This window comes from Papio anubis, chromosome 9, assembly GCF_008728515.1.
Source record: "Papio anubis isolate 15944 chromosome 9, Panubis1.0, whole genome shotgun sequence".
Taxonomy (NCBI): Eukaryota; Metazoa; Chordata; class Mammalia; order Primates; family Cercopithecidae; genus Papio; species Papio anubis.
In genome coordinates, this window is record NC_044984.1 from 100,321,189 (window position 1) to 100,334,176 (window position 12,988).

The 12,988-nt window shown below is 44.7% G+C and overlaps 1 long non-coding RNA gene across 2 annotated transcripts; it reads right to left on the minus strand.

Annotated features, from left to right (window-relative positions):
• Positions 1-363: 363 nt before the first annotated feature.
• LOC103876035 lies at positions 364-12,040 on the minus strand. 2 transcript variants are annotated; one of them, XR_635089.4, is made up of 5 exons: positions 10,226-12,040; positions 9,835-9,950; positions 8,105-8,310; positions 7,362-7,473; positions 364-7,102 (listed from the first exon to the last, which is right to left on the minus strand). It is a non-coding gene; the product is annotated as an uncharacterized LOC103876035 (long non-coding RNA). The 2 variants fall into 2 exon arrangements; XR_002515827.2 differs by having other exon boundaries at positions 7,362-8,310.
• Positions 12,041-12,988: the final 948 nt, after the last annotated feature.

The following is a 12,988-nucleotide window of genomic DNA, read 5'->3' on the forward strand; positions in this document are numbered from 1 at the left end:
AAGAGATGCAAGTAGAGGATTGAAATAGCTTTTAAGAAATATTGGTTGTTGGCTGGGCGTGGTGACTCAGGTCTGTAATCCCAGCACTTTGGGAGGCCGAGGTGGGTGGATCACCTGAGGTCAGGAGTTTGAGACCAGCCTGACCAACGTGGCGAAACCCAGTCTCTACTAAAACTACAAACATTAGCCGGGCGTGGTGGGCCCCTGTAATCCCAGCTACTCAGGAGGCTAAGGCAGGAGAATTGCTTGAACCCGGGAGGTGGAGGTTGCAGTGAGCCGAGATCACACCATTGCATTCCAGCCCGGGCCACAGAGCAAGACTCCATCTCAAAAAAAAAAAAAGGAAAGAAAAGAATTGTTGGTTGTTAAGCTGTGTTTCATTGATTTTGATGCCATGTAAATACATCAAAGATCATGAGGCCCCCCGCTTATCTCTGGGCAACATACATTTAAAGCAACAGCACATGAATGAGCAATGTAAAATGAATGAGTCTAGCATACAGCAGACTTTACTTCATGTGAACCACTCACGCTTATTCCAAACTATCAGACAGACAGTGTTTAAGAAATTGAGCTCTGGAGCCAAATCCCCTGTGTTCCAATGCATACTAGCTGGGTATTCAATTTAACTTCTCTGAGCCTTTATTTCATCATTCATTAAAGGAATAAAAAAAGTATCTACAAGATAGGGCCAGCATGCCGATTATGAGTTATAATCGCAAAACTCTTATATACGCAAAACTCTTAGGTCCTGACATAGAGTAAGCACTTAATAAATGCTCATTTTTATTTGCATATGGTTGTCATTATTATCCACATCACAGTTTACATAAACACAGGGCTCTGTAAGTTTGAGTTTCTTACTAGTTGATCAAGACACAACTTTATCCCGTATGCCAATATTGACCCTCCTTCTATGCCTACTTCCATCCTCATTTCTTTCTCAGTTCCTTGGCAATATTTTCTGAAGCACTCATTGGATATGATTCAGTCCAGCTGAGCACATACTAGCCTCGGAATGTTCTTTGGTTGAATGGAATGGACTGGAGTTGGGTGAATCACTTTGTGGACATTTAGCTTTTGTGTTAATGTGCTTCTAACTGACCTCCAGCTCACCCTCATGTAGCCTACTGTCAAACCCAAGAAATGAACAGATGCTATCAGTCAGAAAGTTCTAAAATGCCATGACAATGTGTGCTTATAACTGGAACTACATTTCATTTAAAATGTCCTTAGCCTAATAGCTAATAGGTAGGCTTTTCTGTGTCTTTCAGAGCATCACAGGCAGTGTGGTGTAGTAGAAAGAACATAGAGTTAGAAGGTAGAAAATGCTCTTCTAGCATCCCCTGGTTGTGTAATGTACAGATTACTTACCACCCTGAGCCTTACATTTCTTAACTATAAAATGGGACAAATAGAAATGCCTGCCACATAGTCTTCTTGGTCAGACTAAAAGATATAAGGTGTGGGAAAGTTATTTCAAATGGTAAATGTATCTATTTAGTTATTGTTTCTATTATCAAATTTGAGAATCTACCAGAGAGAGGACGCCTTCCAGAAGAGGCATAGGGCATTGACCTCCCAGCCTGTGTTCAGCCTCATTAACACTCACCAAGAGAGATTCTGAGACTGCAGGAATGAAAAGGATGGAAGACGTGGGGGAAGCGGGTGGGAGAGGAACAGTTGGTGATGAAGAAAGAAAAATCTAATCTTTTGCTAATACTAAGGGCCCCAGCTTAAGAACACACATACAAACAGTGAAGCGTGATGACCCGGGACCAGCTGGAAGACCTCCTGTACAAAAGCCGTTAACAACACTGCTTTCAGCTCCACAGCTCACCAGGGCCAGCTCAGGCCTGGGGCTGCTGGAAAAAAGAATCTGGGGTCCTGCTCAGAGACCCAGCCGCATGGTCAAATGTCAACCCATCAATACCAAGTGAGCAGAAAGAAGCCTACCGCTTAGGGCCTTTCTTTGTTTTTAATTACTTATCTTTTTGTTCACCCATCTGAGCGGTAAAGAAATCTCTTCTGCAAGCCTTTCAAAACCCAATTCCCCCCACATGTACCCACATCAGTGAAAACAACGTAAAATCTGTGGTCTTGGCTCATTGCCTTGGCCACGTGGTCAAATAGGCCTTCGAAGGGATCCCTTTTTTTAACGAGTGTTTATGGAGTGACTGTTATTCATTCAACAAACATGTCATGAGTGCCTACTGCGCCTCTGGCCCTAGGCTTGGTGTTAGGGACATAAAAAGGAATAAAGCTCAGACCCAGAACTCAAACAGCTCCATAGGGAGGTCAGAGATCAACATCAGTTAACACAGTGCCTGCTAGAAAAGACTAACAGCCTAAGAGACTTCTGGGATGAGGTGCTCAGTCAGCTCGGAGCAGAAAGAAAAGGCTTCTCTTGGGTAGGAGCAGGGAAGGTTTTATCTCATGGTGGCCTTTGAGTGCTGAACAGTTTGGACGGGCATTTCTACCCATGTTTACCACATTATAATAACAGCAAACTGTGTAGTACATAAGCTGACTGTGCCACACACATCAGATACTGAACTAGGGAGAGGCAAGCCCAGAATCATCAGCCCCTTGTCTTTGACAAGGGCCCTCAGGAAAGCTGCCTGACATATTTAGTCCTGAAGGCAGTAATTTAAGGGCCCATGGCTCTAACTGCCCTGGTTCAGCCACTTGCATCAGCTGAGTTCTAAGCACTGACCATTTTAAGCACTGGCCGAATATAACACACAATGGTCTGTGATGAAAGCCCTTTGATAACTCCATTTTGCAGATGTGAATCTGAAGCCCAGGCAATATGGCTCCAGAGGCCATGCTCTTGACTTTGACCCTATGCAGTCTCTGCCATGCCAAACCTACCATGCCTTACACCTGTCTGCCCCTCCCACCTGGGCGCTCTAAAGCAGGGGCCATGGCCTATTCAGTTCCTTGTCTTCAGAGCCCAGCCCCATTCCTGACACGAGGTGAGCCTTGAAAAAGGCTTGAACTGTTGAGCTGAACCCACTGTCACCAGATGCTGAGGTCTAAGCATGCCCAGTGGTGAGGACCCATGGATCTATTAAGTACTCAAAACTGGGAGGCCAGAGCAGGGGCTGGGATGGATTGGGGCAGGGAGAGGCAAAAACAGAAACAACCCACTTCATAAAGCCTCAGTTGTGGCTTTTTGAGTCCAGGGATGAAGGCAGAGCTGAAATTTAGGAAGTGGAGGCCCCAGTCCTTCGTGACCGGGTGCACATGCGGCAGACCTGCCCTCGGGTGCACTTTTGTGGCTCTGAGGGCAGGATTTGGGCTTTAAATAATAATTGCATAGATTTGCTCAGTAAACACAGGGCAACCGTAAGATAATTACATGTTCTTACAGAGATGGGGCTCCATAATTACCTTCAGTGGCCCTAAAGTATTATTTAACACATATTCTGGTTTATAAGACAGAAATAATGATGAATTTGCCTGGTAATTACACAGCACTTCCCCACTACATATCCTGCCAGTAGCTGATACTTAGCCCATCATTAAGGGGCTAGCAGTTGCTTTGGTAAATAAGAAGTTCTTCTCATTATTGGTCTCCAGTCACATAAAGCATGATTAAAATGCCATTAGTGACATTTCTCCAAAGGGTAAATCCACAAGTCTGTGTGAGAAGCCAACTTTCCTTAGGTTAAATGTTTTATTTCTGTCTTTCCGACAGGAGCAATAGAAAGGAATCAATTCTAACTCAAGTATCTGCTCCTTGAAAACTTGTCCTTAATGAAACAGAGCAGACGATGCAAGATCTGCCCTGGCTCGGGGTCACAGGACAGGAGTTGCCACTGTTTTCAAGATGAAGATGATTCTTTAACTCATCCAGATGGTTCTGCCCAGTTAAGGAGGAGCCCAGGCCTGGCGCCACCACCCTGTGGTGGGCTGGGTCAGCACATTGAGGGCCAGGGCAAACCACAAGCTCTGGATGGGTCTTGCTGGCAGCCTCCTCCTCCAAGGATGGGGCCTGAGAGGCTCACAGCGAGCTGGGGCTCTTTGGAGAGGGGGGCACCCTGGTTCTTGGGTCATTTGCGGGTACACATGAGGAAGGAATGTACACACATCAAATACCAAACCAGGGAGATGCAAGCCCGGAACCAGTCTCTTTGTCCTTGACAAGGACCCTCGGGAAGGCTGCCTGACATATTTAGTCTGGAAGGCAGTAATTTGAGGGGCCATGGCTCTGCCCTGGGCTCAGTCACTTGCATCAGAAAGAAATTGACTCTTTGTAATCGATAGGGGGCTTAAAGAGGGTGGTCAACCACTATGGCTGGTGGGCAGGACAGGGAGTGGGCCCTCTGGAGCAAATAGGGCTCTCGTTACCATTCCATTCCAACCTATCCCATTACTGAAGGGAACGATTCAACAGCAAATATGAACGCAATTCCAAATCCCAGTGCCAAGGCAAATGGCCAGTCCCAGCGGCCTTTTTCTTTAGTAATGAACTCCAGGCCTCTGGCCTTGACTTTGGAAGTGACTTGACTTACCATGGAAGCCAGCAGAGGGTAGTTGGGAAAAGTTCAGAGTTAATGTCAGAAGATCTGGATTCAAATTCCAGCCCTGCTCTTCAATGGCTGTGTAATATTTGGCAGTCACCTCTACCAAATTTCAGTTTCTTCATTTGTAAAACAATTTGAAAAGACTATTAAGTTTCATTAGGCCAGAAGCCACGCCCGTTCTATTCATTGCTGAAGTCCCCGCACCCAGCCCAGTGCCTGGCACCTTCCAAATCTATAATCAACATTTTTAATTGAATAAGACTAGGGAAATTCATTGCACAGTTAATTTACATAAATCCACTCATTTGCATTCAGTAAAAAGCAAAGAGACAGAAAGAAAAATAACAATTTAAAATAATGAATTAATGAGTACAGAAGATGTTGCTTGATAATTCACTCCACGCATCTGTGCCCCAGAGTAATACCAAAGCCAGAAATGTGGGATTGCTCTTCTCTAACTTCCTGTTTGTAAGAATCTTGGACTGAACCCATAAAGGTATACTTTAATATTGCACTGCAGAATATATGCTCTCACTAAATAATATGCAATGTGTTACTATATCCATCCCACAGAATTTACAAGTATACTGCATTTGGCTATAATCCCAAAACTTTTTAAATTCTACTTTGTGGATGATTTATAGGAGGTCCCAGGGACATTTTGATTATACCAGATTTTTCTTTAGATTTGACCTTGAGAGCCTTACCCTGCAGCATTTAGGTTATGTCACAGGGTCACAGCAAGTGAACCGGAATGTAAGTACTGTGATCTAGAAACACTAGATAAAAATAGCTGTTATTCTGCTCAGTGCTTTTCTGCACAGCTACTAAGCCTGGTCAAGGTCAAGAGGCTTGATTACAACCCAGACCTCTTGACTGCCAGCTTGAGCGCTGGCAGGCACAACATGATTTCCCTCAACAAAAACTTGTTGAGTAATTATTAGGCACTCAGCAAAGTGCCAGCCACACAGCGTCATGTGAGAGAAATATAAGGCAGAAAGCACCGGCCACCAAATGCTCAGTCATTTGCACAGACCAAATAAGCACCCAGTTGGCCCCAAAGTATGCAAACCTTGGCATTCTACCTGAAGGTAGAGGCAGCTACTGGGGAGCTTGAAGTGGAGAAGCAGTCATACACATGCAGTATCGCCCACCAGTCCTTGCCACCAAGGCTCATTTCTTCCCTACCCTAAACTGCCTGTTAACTGTTGATTTTTTTTTCCCAATTCAAAGCTTTCTTGTTTCCATTTTATTTCACTGTGTTTCAAAAGAAGAAAGGAAATACAAGGTGACTTTTGCCTTTCACATTCTACCCACAACCCACTCCATGTCCTGTACTGCCCAGGAAGGCCCTCCAGACACAACCAGCAAGGCAGAGGAGGGATGTACAAGCCTACGTTCAATATGAAGTGCTACAGTGAACAAAGAGGGGGACATGGACTGTGGTCACCAGGAAAACCTCCATGGGAAGGTCGGAGTTATAGAAAGGCCTAAGAATAAACTTGACCTTGAGAAGCAGGCTACGAATTATATCTGTTGATTCTTCTTGTCCCACATCCATTCACCCTCATTCTCATAATAGGATCCCGAAGTCCTTTGGGGAAAGATTCTATTGCCTGGCCCTAAGGGTGAGCAGGAGACCCAGGCGTGGAAAATCTTGGGAATCTCATCCCCTTGACTACTGTGATTAGCTCACGGATGAACATGTTTGTGTCCCAAGATGGCCTAAGCAGTCCCATCTCCACGACTATTGCAGAAGAAGCAATCTCTTTCTATCAAGTTGCTAACCTGGTAGCCTGAAGCAGCCAGGGACAGATCATCCAGTGCCTGCCTGAAACTGAAGCCAATAAAGAAAGAAACCTTGTCTAGACATGGAGAAACAGACAAAACCAGGTCCTAGGAAAATCATTTGAATCCAGCGATACCTGACTTTGATGTCAAATGGTCCTGGATTTTAAGTTACATTACTCAATAACTGTAATTTGGGGATTTCTTTTTGGGGTTTTGCTTTTTGCTTAAAGCCAGTCCAAATTGGGTTTCTTTCATTTGCAGTGGAAAGAGTCCTAACAGATTGACTCATAAAAAAGAGAAATGGCGGAACAGACAGAGAAAGGGACAGGGATATGGGTCTTTTTCTCAAGCATTTACATTGAGAGTCATAGAAGATAAGAGGCCAGGGAGCATATTATGAAAATATGTGATAGGAAGAGGCATTTGGACTTCCCCTGAACTTTTGAGAAGTAAAATCCAGAGCTGAAAGTAGGAAAATACATGCCTAGACCCAAAGGTATCTCATGAACTGGCTGGTCCAGTTGCTGTTCCTCTCACTCAGGGAAACATCTACCACATGCCAGATGCTGTACATCTGTGGTTAGCATTGTTCCTTTAAAGAATAACACAGATTCTTCTCCAGGCGAGCCACACATTTTCATTAGCTGTGGTCAGGGAGGGAACCAGGCTCCTTCAGATGAGTTTCAGCTGACACACTGCTGTGGGGCACGTCTTTCAGGGAAGCTGATTCATCTTCAGTCGGTCGTCCATGAGGGATGCACACCTGTGTCCTAGGATGACTTCAGGGGAGGGGGGACAAAAGACCTTGCTGGGCTTCAGCTGCCTCTGCAGATGCTCTTACACTGGGGCTGACACAAGTGCAGCCATGCCCAGCAGGCAGCCAGCAGTGGGGTTGTTCAGCTCCTGGGAACCCCCACTGGGAGCTCTTCCTCTGAGTTCTGTCCCAACCAACAGCTGGGGTTAGGGAGACTGACATCTGGGCTTGATTTGATGCCCCACTTATCCTCCTCTCAGCCGTCCACACACTACATTCTTTACCTATTAGCTGAATGCAAGTTGTTCAAAGATGCTTTGATGGTCAGGGCCCAAAGAGGGATAGAGGTGCAATCACATCATGCCTACAATTGACAAGAGAATTCTGCTCCATGTGCTGAGAGAGAGAGAAAAAAATAGACTGAAAAAGAACAATATAATGGTCATGGCCTGAGTGACCTGACCTTCCGTTCCACTCACAGGGCAGATGCTAGAGTATGAGATGGTGTGTGTGAATCTGTGGTTCCCATGGTAAGTCTCGGTTCCTGCAGGCCTCTCACTGCATTAGCAGCTTGCCTGGCTGAGTATACCATCGTGTTGTTTAACGATGGGGATACATTCTCAGAAATGTGGTATTTGGCACATTGATCACCGTGCATATATCACAGAGTGCACTTACACAAACCTAGACGGTAGAGCCTACTACATACCTAGGCTGTATGGTCTAGCCTATTGCTTCCAGGCTGCAAATCTGTGTAGCATGTGACTGTACCAAATGTTGTAGGCAATTGTACACAATGGGAAGTATTTGTGTATCTAAACATAGTTAAACAGAAAAGGTACTGCAAAAATACAGTATTATAATCTCATGGGACCATCATCACACATGCAGTTTGTTGTTGACCCAGGCATTGTTATCCCCCACATGACTGTGTTTATCAAAATAAGTAGAACTAGCTGTTGGAACAAACAATGCCAAAATCTAAGTGGCATAACACAATAAAAGTGGATAGTCTGCCCACTCTTACATTGTGAAGTGAATCCAGAGGCTCTTCTTGGTGGCTGTGCTCTGAGCAGTAATCAGAGGACCCAAGATCTTCCATCTGTGACACTGCCCTACTGAACACCCTGGAAGGGAATGAGAGCTGCCGCTGGTCGGATTCCCCAGAAGCAGACTCTGAGATGGCGGTCAGAGTGCAGGACATTCATTAGGGAGTTAGTTGGGGATTAATGCCTGTGGAAGGGAGATAAGGATGCAAAACTGGGTAGAGGGAAAGGTTGAGTTGCCATGCAATCCCCCAAAATGGTTTCTGCTAGCTCTCTGGGAACTATAGAGCAAGGTGGCCTTTCATAGTTGTCCTGAGTTAGAGCAAGGTGATGATGCCGTTAAACCTTTATGTTGATAAGTCACTGGATGCGGAAGAGGACCATCTTCCAGCAGCACTCCCTACAAATGAGGAAATAACTTTTTCATCACTAAAGGGAGACCCAGGTGACCATCAAAGCATCCACCACAAGAGGACTGGAGGAGGGGTTGACAATCTTGTAGCAAATAATTTAGGCTTGGTAATTCATGCCATCACTGTCACAACTACTCACTCTGCCATAGGCCGTATGTAAATCAATGAGTGTGACAACGTTCCAAGAAAAACTTTATCTACAAAAACAGGCAGTGGGTCATAATTTGCCATAGGATCACAGAAGTAGTTAAGGACAAGTCTAGAAGTGACTTTGGTCATTCCTATCCATATTCCATTGGCCAGAGCCCAGTCATCCAGCCACAGTTTAACTGCAAAAGGAAGGGAAATCTTTCTGAGAGTCCCAGAAGAAAACAAATGGAATTTGTGAGCATTCAGCCAGGCTATGCCACAGTGTGATTCTTGTGTTGAAAACCATTTTTTCAACGTGATACAGCCCTGAAATATATTACGCATTTTTACATATCTATTACTAAATAAAATGATATGCACTTTAAAGGAGACTTATGAGATTTTCAAGGATACTTTCCATCGTGTGTGAATGTTGCTCCATGTGCTGATTTTAGAACCTAAGCCTCATGTGCCTGTGACATCCCATCAAGTGAAGAGCAGAAAAGTAAAGAGTTGGACAGACCCGGGATTACTGCTCAACTCTAGGTGGCCAGGCACAAATCCTTCTTGGTCATCAGTTTGCCCAACTCTAAAATGAGATGATAATAGTGCCCACTTCGTGTGGTTTTTGTAAGGAAAAAAAGTGCTACAATATACATAAAGTGCTTAGTGGTTGGCACAGTGTAAGCACTCAATAAATACTGAAGATAAGAGGAGGTACAGTTCATGACCAGCCTGGCCAACATGGTAAAACTGCATCTCTACTAAAAATACAAAAATTAGCCAGGTGTGGTGGCAGGTGCCTGTAATTTCAGGTACTAGAAAGACTGAGGCAGGAGGATCACTTGAATCCAGGAGGTGGAGGCTGCATTCAGCCAAGATCATGCCACTGCACTCCAGCCTGGGCGACAGAGTGAGACTCTGTCCTTTCCCCACCCCCAAGAAAAGAGGAGGGATGCATAATTTAGGTGATCAAAATCTGCTGTGGTTGGTTGGGTGTGGTGGCTAATGCCTACAATCCCAGCCCTTTGGGAGGCCAAGGCAGGAGGATTGCTTCAGCCCAGGAGTTTGAGACCAGCCTGGGCAGCATAGTGAGACCCTCATCCCTACTGGGAAAAAAAGGAAGCCCCTGTCCAAAAAAAAAAAAAAAAAAAGTCTGCTGTGGTGACCTTATGTAAGTTGTGGCATCTCCCTGGGCCTTGATTACATCCTCTGCAAGAATGTGGATAATCAGGTGGTTCCCCTCAGCACACAGGCTTGAGATGAGTAAGAGTTTCTGTGGCTCCTGTAATTAAAAATAAATAGAAACTGATAGTAATATTTATCTGATAGGGTTGTTGGGATGATAAAGTTTATCTCAGCGAAAATGTGTTGAGGGCAGATTATGTGCTAGGCAGCATAGTTGGCTCTAGGGAAACAAACATGAATAAGATATTGTAGCAGTGATCTACTGTCCCAGAGCTTAGTGGTTTCAAACAATTTTATTTTCCCCAGCTCTGTGGGCTGGCCAGGTGGTTCTGCTGCTGCTTTCACCAGGGCTCGCTCACACAGCGCAGTTACCTGGTTGCTGTGCACTGGGCTCAGCTGGGATGGCTGGGAAGCCTGTGTTCCATGACAGTAAACCCCAGGGAAAAGCACTTCCCCAGCCTCTGAGTGTGTTATGATTGTTGACATCACATTGGCCAAAGCAAGTCACACAGCCAAGTCCCAAGTCAATGCGGGAGGGGACCACACAAGGGCACAGATACCAAAAGGAGGGATTCATTTGAGGCCATTACTGTAACCATTTACCACAAATATCTTATCTGTCCTTAAGAAGGGTGCTGTGAAATGTCCATCTTGCCCCTGCTAGATGTATCTCTCTCCACAGCCATCTCCCCTGACATCTCCCAAGGAAGCATTTATAAGATAACTGCCTGGTGAGCTTACGCAACATTGCATAAGTCTGACTTTCCACTCAGAGCATCAGACATCATTAGACTTATCTACATCATTAGATCACTCCTACCCACATTCCACTGGCCAGAATCCAGTCACATGGCCACACTACAACTGCAAAGGAGGCTGGGAAATGTAATCTTTCTCCAGGTCCCAGAACTGGGGACTGGCACGGCCCTCACAGAGACTCCTACATTGATGCTACTTCTGCCTCCACAGTGTCGTTTACACTCTGGGAGGCTCGCAGAGGGATTTTCCTTTGCCCTTTGGCACTACATGGCTGACAGTTGTAGTCTGGGGGAAGATGGTGACGGTCACAGGGGAGATGGTGGCGTTCACAGGGGTTGGGCTGCTGACCAGTCCTAGAGTAGGATGGGTTCAGGAGAAGCCAGACATTGTACTAAGGTCCCAAAGTCTTGACATGAGCCCCTCACATGGACACTGGGTGGCACAACTCTGTAGAGAATGTCTCTGCTTACCTTTTGAGAAGACAATGTGGAGAGAAAATTGACCTTATCATTTTTCTAGGAAGGTAGCATTTTGTGGGTTGTTCTTCCTCAAAACCAGATGTTGACTGGGACTTGTCTCCTCTCACTACACAAAGGACAAGGTCTCATTTCTTGGGCTTTGGACATAACCTCTAGGTCTCCAGGAAGTGTCCCCCATGGGCCCTCCTCTTCCCTGTCCCCTGTGTCTCTTGTCTCTCCTTGGTCCTATAGTAGTTCTCCCTCTTAAGATATTCCCTGGATGTCTCTCTGTACTGCTTTTTTCTTTTTGGGGGACATTTGAACCCTCCCTAAAGAATGGGGGACTTGGAAGGGGCTTCACTGAGTGGTAGAATTAAATGATATGAAAGAAAGCAAGACCATTCAAAGACCAAAGTAATTCAGGCTAATAAGACTCAGAGGACAGACAGAACAGATATTTAATTGGCAGACACAACAGAACTGCTGAACCATTTCCTTGACCAACTACCCAGGGCCAGCTCCATAATCTGAAGAACCCAGTGCAAAATGAAAATGTGGAACTCTTTGTTCAAAAAACACAAGGAAAGAGCCACTAGAGATACTAAAATATAAAGCTTTTCCTTCCACAGTCTCTCTTGGAAATTTTCATGATACTTTTTATTTGCTATTTAATGTCATTCTCAGTAAAGTTAAAATTTTACATCATTAGCATACATTTTACCATTCACCTTTATATTGTGCACTGACAGTTTTAAGTGCAAATATCAAGAGCATTTAACTCACATGCTGAATCCCCAAAATTATACAATTAGGCAATTCTTATTTCCTAGCTCTTACATGCACATTTCATTCATACCAAAACAACAGAAATGGTGCACAAAAGTAACATAGGGTTAGGCGTGGTGGCTCACACCTGTAATCCCAGCACTTTGAGAGGCTGAGGTGAGTAGATCACTTGAGGCCAACTGTTTGAGACTAGCCTGGCCAACATGGCAAAATCCCGTCTCTACTAAAAATACAAAAAAAAAAATACATATACACAATAAATACAAGTACAAAAAAAGTGAAATAAAAATAACTACCTTTTTTTTTTTTTTTTTTAAGACAGTCTCACTCTGCCACCCAGGCTGGAGTGCAAAGGTGAGATCTTGGCTCACTGCTACCTCTACCTCCAGGGCTCCAGCAATTCTCATGCCTCAGTCTGCTGAGTAGCTGGGACTACAGGCACATACCACCATGCCAGACTAATTGCTAATTTTTTTTTATCCCTCCCAAAGTGCTGGGATTATAGGCATGAGCCACTGCACTCAGTCTCATTTCTTAATATACACACATTCTACCAATACTCTCCACCTTCAGCTTAGGGATGAGTAAACAAGGAATGAACGGAAAAGTAACTATGGATTTCCCTCTGTTTCTTCATTTTCAGCATAAGAAAGGATATGAGAAGTTTCCTTGGTGTTTATGTTTTCTAGAACACCATTGCCTTCTTTTTCTTGTTCAAAGCAAGCTCTGGTTTGAACAGAAAGCATGGCCCTTGGGGTTGTCAGTGTCCCCAGTTATCCACCACAGACATAACACACTTACTTTATACTCACTTGAGCCTCACTGAACTCATGCCTCACGAGTCTCCCAGAATTTGTGCTCAGGGTACATCACAAATACTATATGCAAATGGGGTGGCAAGTAACGGCAGACAGGCAAATTAGGTATGTCTTCTGCTCACACACGTATCATTGTCCAACCAAACTTCACTTACCAAATGTGAATTCAAAGATTAAATTATCAATAATTTCAAGATAGCAGCAGCAGTGAAGCATTAAACCAAGTGTAGGGAGCTTCTGAGCCCAGGGCCCTGCACATGCCCATGAAGCTGAAATAGTCTTTTGGAATGTTCACAGACACTTCCAACTAAACA